This window comes from Onychomys torridus, chromosome X (genome assembly GCF_903995425.1).
Source record: "Onychomys torridus chromosome X, mOncTor1.1, whole genome shotgun sequence".
NCBI classification, from domain to species: Eukaryota; Metazoa; Chordata; class Mammalia; order Rodentia; family Cricetidae; genus Onychomys; species Onychomys torridus.
In genome coordinates, this window is record NC_050466.1 from 22630287 (window position 1) to 22637202 (window position 6916).

At 39.2% G+C, this 6916-nt stretch overlaps 1 pseudogene; it reads left to right on the forward strand.

The window, feature by feature from the left end:
- Positions 1–416: 416 nt before the first annotated feature.
- Positions 417–2042, forward strand: LOC118574577 (annotated as a pseudogene).
- Positions 2043–6916: the final 4874 nt, after the last annotated feature.

Genomic DNA, 6916 nt, shown 5'->3' on the forward strand with positions numbered 1-6916 from the left:
CCTACTTGTTCTTTTTACAATAAGACTCCACTACCAGCAGGATGTACCCCAAAGAGTACTTAGAGGAGTGAAATCTGGCAAATGGGTATGTTTCACGTTGCAGAATTCGGGAAAATTGAAATACGTACACCACACTACTGACACTTAGTCAGGATTTCAATGGGCAACTGCTTTGGGTTCTGAAAAATCTGATTCTGTAATCACTCATTTGCTAGATGTTATGGCTATCATGGTATACCTGCACAAATCAAAACTTACAATGCTTCAGCATATGTCTCTAGTAAAATGAAATAGTTTTTTTTCTTATTACAATATAAAGTACATTACAAGTATGCCACACAATCCTACAGGCCAAGCAGTCATAGAATGATCATATTGAACTCTAAAGGATATGCTAAACAGAGATTCTAAGGATCATGTCTGCGAGTCATGATTCTCGATCCAGAGACAACGGAGCCTGAAGGTGTCATCGTGAGTAACTGGAATGAGATTGTGAATAGCTTTGATGACATGAATCTCTCAGAATACCTCCTCCATGGTATTTATGATGTTATTGCCCAAGTCTGGGACTGAGAAAAAAGCTACATTTGCCATATCTATCCTGTAGCAGATTGAGTTAGATCTAAAGGCCACTCAGACTTTGGTTCTTGTAGCAGAATTGTTAGAAGTTCTTATTTATAAAATCAAACCCGAGGCCAGTTATTGGGGTGAATGCTGGAAGATCAGAGAGACAGAACAAGCCACAGCTTCCTCACCTTGCCAGTTGTTCAGCTGGTCTTGTTTCCTCAGACTGCAAGCTTCTGAGTCCTCATCCAGAATGAATCTCAGCTGAACTGTGTTGCTCCAAAGCCTAAAAGCTTAACCAGCCAAATACTGAACCAGCCAAATGCTTCTAGTTTCTGATCTTCATGCCATATAAAATCTTTCTCTTTCTGTCCTCACTCCCTGGGATTTAAGGCATATGTCACCATGCCTAGCTGTTTCCAATGTGGCCTTGAACTCACAGAGATCCACCTGGTTCTGCCTCCTGAGTGCTGGGATTAAAGGCGTGTGCTACCACCACCTAGCCTCATGTTTAATATTGTGGCCGTCCTGTTCTCTGACCCCAGATAAGTTTATTTCAGGGAACACATAATATTTCAGGGAATACAATACCACCACAGGTTCTGGCACCCACTTGGGAACTGGTGCAACAGATACAACAAGTGGTCATGACATTAGGAGACTACATTTGTGCCTCTTGTCATGCCTGTATTGGGGGCACCAATGTTCGTGCTGAGGTACAGAAGCTGCAAATGGAAGCTCCCCATATCATTGTGGGCACCCCTGGCCAGGTGTTTAATATGCTTAACCGGAGATACCTGTCCCTCAAATACATCAAGATGTTTGTACTGGATGAAGTAGACAAAATGTTAAGCCATGGGTTCAAGGATTAGATCTATGATATATTCCAAAAGCTCAACAGTAACACACAGGTAGTTTTGTTGTCTGCTACAATGCCCTCTGATGTCTCTGAAGTGACCAAGAAGATCATGAGAGACCCCATTCAGATCCTTGTCACGAAGGCAGACTTGACCCTGGAGGGTATCCACCAATTCTACATCAATGTGGAGCAATAGGAGTGGAAGCCTGACACATTGTGTGACTTGTATGAAACCCTGACTATCACCCAGGCAGTAATCTTTATCAATACCAGAAGGAAGGTGGATTGGCTCACTGAGAAGATGCATGCCCGGGATTTCACTGTTTCTGCCATGAATGGAGATATGGACCAAAAGGAATGCGATGTGATCATGAGAGAGTTCCAGTCTGGTTCTAGCAGAGGCATTGATGTACAACAGGTCTCCCTAGTCATCAATTACGACATTCCCACCAACAGGGAAAACTACATTCACAGAATTGGTCGTGGTGATCTCTTTGTCCGTAAAGGTGTGGCTATTAACGTGGTGACAGAAGAAGACAAAAGGACACTTCCAGACATGGAGACATTCTACAATACCTCCACTGATGAGATGCCCCTCAACGTTACTGACCTCATTTGAGGGGCCATCCTGCTACCTGGCCCTAGCCAGGGTTCAGCCCTGGGGGGCTGAGGAACAGCTGGAGGGGGGAGGCAAGGGAGCCAAGGGATGAACATCTTGTTTTGGGGTTTTTGTTTGTTTGTTTGTTTGGTTTTGGTTTTCTTGTTCCTCTCTCTCTCTCTCTCTCTCTCTCTCTCTCTCTCTCTCTCTCTCTCTCTCACTCACTCTCTTTGACTAAATGTCACTTTTTAAGGCAAAAAGAAGGTACCATGAAAAAAAGGATATGCTAAATAAATAGAAGGGGATAACAAAACCTCCCAGAAATAGATTACATAAATGCTCTATTAACTGAATTTTCTCAATGTTAATGAGAAAGGAATAGCAGCCACAGAGACACATTGGATAATAGAAAAAATTACAGAATTAAATCAGCCTATGTACTTTAAGAATGTGCTCACTTCAGAATGGAAACCAGGATATGTGCTATGTTGGGGACAAGGTTTTGCTTTTGTTTCTACAGGAGAAGAAAAGCTATGGATACCATTAAAATTGATAAAGATTTGATTTGAACAAAAGAGACCTCTTAATTAGAAGAGGTGATAGTTCATCAACCAGCGTTACCATTCAATTTAAATTAACTTATATAACAACAAATGCTTTTCATTTAATCAGATGTAACTTGCCAAAAGGGAACCTCCTCAAACTTAGGCTTGGGGAAGGGATTTTGTTTTTTGTCTTTCAGGAGAATGATGGCTAAGTAATCAGAAGAATACTGGACAAAGTTAATATCTGGGAAAGAATTTAAAATGTTTTTGAATAATTTAGATTAAATTCAAGAACTATAGTTAGAAAACAAAATAACTCAAGCTGTCCTTTTCTTATTAGCCTTCTACTCTGGCCAATCTTGTAGTCATGGAGATGCTAACTCCTAAAACCAGTCTGAGACATATGCAAATATTATTTTTAAATCAAGCAAGCCTGAATCACATCTCATCACAGAAATTAAAAGTCTGTATCTAATAGAAAAAAACTAATCAGAGTATACAAACAATTCTTATTGTTATCATTTTCCTCTGAAGCTCCCTGATGTTTTTTGTACTCAGTTATATATTATTGAATGTTATATCTATTGAATTTTAGTAAACAACTTCCTTTTTACATTTTATTATGCAGGATTACATAAAGCCATTTTCATGCAAGTATATAACATACTTTGAGCATACTCCCCACACTCCCTACTACTTCACCACTAATTGCCTTTTTTCTCTTAGACGGTTTCACTTCTACTTTTATTCCATGTGTATATATATTATTTTATGTGTCAATATAAAATATAGAACTTGTAAAACAAACAAATAGTTCTCCTTATAACTGTTTTTTTTTTTATTATGGAAGGTATCTGACCAGAAATAGAATAAAATTGGATCGCAGAAACACCACACAATTCACTCTATGCTCCATAATCTTAGGAATATTATGGTATGGAAGTTCAACCAGAAACACCTTGATGATTTCTAATATATATTTTTGTCTGAAGGTGTGTAAATAGGTGCCAAATAATACTCTATATGACTTTGCTGTAACTTCAGGCCCATTGACTGGGATATTGTTCCCCTGTTGGAAATTTGTCAGCTCTTTTTATTTGGAGACAAATTGTCTCTATTTTGGGAAATAGCCTGGTAATTTGTTTGAAACCTAAAAGAGTTTTCCAATTTTGGTTTTGCCTTTTCTGTGACTTGAGGTGTCACTTACTCATATCCTACTGCCAAATATACAGCCTATAAGATCATCCTTAGACATTACTGCTGATCTTGGATTACTATTTCTGATCAATTAGTCAAAAGTAACCAGATGCGATATCTTGGGCCTCCTACATGGTGAAGTATTCCAGGTGGGTCAGTCACCTTAGACCTTGGCACTGACCTTTCTCCACTTGTCTGAACTGCTAAAAAACTATCAATATCTATCAGTAGAGCCATTAGGAATTTTACAACAAATAGATGAGTTACTCGGCACAAATTCATTCTCATCTATTGAAAGATTAGTGCAAGGTATAGGCCACTTGTATTTTTCACAGCCATAAAACGAAGCCAAATTGCACAATAATTTAATAGTCAATGGTTGAACCATAATATCAACTTTCTAAAGGGCCTAGATACCATAAGGTGTACTAGCATCCAGACACACATATCAGAACTTGAAAAAACAAAACTGGACTGCCTTTAGGATATTGTTCTCAAGAATCTAAATTTTTGTAGGCCACCAAAATTAGACTTTAATCTCATGAGGTCTCTTCATAGATTGAAAGAGTTTGTCCATGAGGAGAAATTCTGCAGATAGAAAGAGGAAAGTGAGAGAGGCAACTGCCCCTGTGTCCTACCCCTGGGCACCAGCCATCCCAGGAGGAACTGCACAACTTGGCCCCAGTTTCAAGCCATTCTTCAGGCCCTTCGGGAAGGCTCCCCTTTTCCAAGACTGTAGGCAGACCGTGCAGTCTCCACACACTTCCCCCACACCCATCTGCCAGAGACCCCAACCACTTCCGGGGACTTAGAGACCAGCATCCAGCATTCCATCCTGCCCCGGAACTCCCATCTGGACAAGAGGAGCTCCCATCTAGACAAGATAAGGAGACCCCAGGGACTTCCTGAGACTCAGAGTCCAGCCCCCAGTTCCTATCCAGCCAGCACTCTCATCTGGACCAGAGCTCCCATCTGGCCCAGAGCTTCCATCTAGACCAGAGAGAGGCTCCCGAAATCAGCTCAGTCTGGACCAAGTACACTGATAATACCAAGAACAAATCCAAGAGGAGATGGGCAGACGTCAAGGCAGAAGTACATACAACAAAATAAAGAGCAATACAGCATCAACAGAACCTGGCCCTTCTTCCATCAGCTAGACCTGAACATCACAGAATGGAAAAAGTAGAAGAAAACAACCTTATGAGTAACACCATGCAGAGGCTAGAGCCTTATATAAAAGAAATCAAAAATAAAGTGGAGGAACAGATAAACAAAAAAATGGGAAGAATGCTATAAAAAACTAGACGAAAGAACAATTAAATCAGAAGAAAACAATAAGTCCCTGAAAGAAAATCATGAAAAAGCAACGAAAGAGACAAGGGAAACAGTCCAAGACCTGAAGAGGGAAATAGAAAAAATAAAGGAGACACTAGCAGAAGGAATGCTGGAAATAGAAAATCTGAGTAAACCAACAGGAACTTCAGATGCAAGTATAATCAACAGAATGCAAGAGATGGAAGAGAGGATCTCTGGTGTTGAAGATACAGTAGAAGAAGTAGATTCATCAGTCAAAGAAAACACTAAAGCCAACAAAGTCATGACCCAAAATGTCCAAGAAATTTTGGACACCATGAAAAGACCAAACCTACAAAAAATAGGGATAGAGGAAGGAGAAGAATACCAACTCAAAGGCACAGAAAATATATTTAACAAGATCATAGAAGAAAACTTTCCCACCTTAAAGAATGAAATGCCTATGAAGATAAAAGAAGACTATAGACTACCAAACAGACTAGATTCCCCAAAAAAGTCCCCTTGCTACATAATAATTAAACAATAAAGAAAGAATATTAAGGGCAGAAAAGAAAAAAGGCCAAGTGACTTACAAAGGCAAACCCATCAGAATAACACCCAATTTCTTGATGGAGACTTTGAAAGCCAGAAGGACCTGGACAGATATAATGCAGACACTAAGACACCATGGATGCCAGCCTAGACTAATATACACAGCAAAACTTTCAATCATCATAGATGGAGTGAACAAGACCTTCCAAGATAAAACCAGATTGAAACAATACTTATCCACAAACCCAGCCCTACAGAAAGCACTAGAAGGAAAATTCCAACCTAAGGAAGGCAGATACACCCATGAAAACACAGGCCATAGATAACACCACAGCAGTAAACCCCAAAGAAGAAAGTACACACACTCTGCCACCAAATAATAAAAGTAATAACAGGAATGAACAATCACTGGTTTTTAATATCCCTTAATATCAATGGACTTAATTCACCTATAAAAAGACACAGACTAACAGAATGGATATGAAAACAGGACCCAACTTTCTGCTGCATACAAGAAACAAACCTCAAATTCAAAGATAGAAACTTCGAAAGAATAAAAGGCTGGGAAAAGACTTTCCAATCAAATGGTCTTAACAAGCAAGCTGGTTCCCATCTCCTCCAGGGGAGGGGATGAGAAAAAGGTGGGGTTGGAGGCAGGAGGGGGGAGGACAGGGGAACCCATGGCTGATGAGTAAAATTAAAACACAAATGTAATAAAAAAAGGAAAAAATAGAGTCAAAAGCACTACACATGGCAACTTTTTCATTTAATATACTTTCAAGTGTAAATGGTATAAATAAAAATTAAACTTTAAAAAAGAAGAAGAAGAAGCAAGCTGGTGTAGCCATCCTAATATCCAGCAAAATAGACTTCAAACTAAAATCAATCAAAAGAGATGATGAAGGACATTACATACTCATTGCAGGAAAGATACACCAAGATTAAGTCTCAATTCTGAACACTTATGCCCCAAACACGAGGACACCCACATATAAAAAGAAACAACACTAAAGCTTAAATCACATATAAAATCCCACAAATTAATAGTGGGAGACTTCAACACCCCACTTTCACCTCTGGACAGATAGGCCAAATTGAAACTTAACAGAGAAATAATGGACTTAACTGATGTTATGACTCAAATAGACTTATTTGAAAACTACAGAACATTTCACCCAAACAAAAAAGAATATACCTTCTTCTCAGCACCCCATGGAACCTTCTCTAAAATCAACCACATACTTGGCCACAAAGAAAATCTAAACAGATACAAAACAATTGGAATAACCTCCTGTGTTCTATCAGACA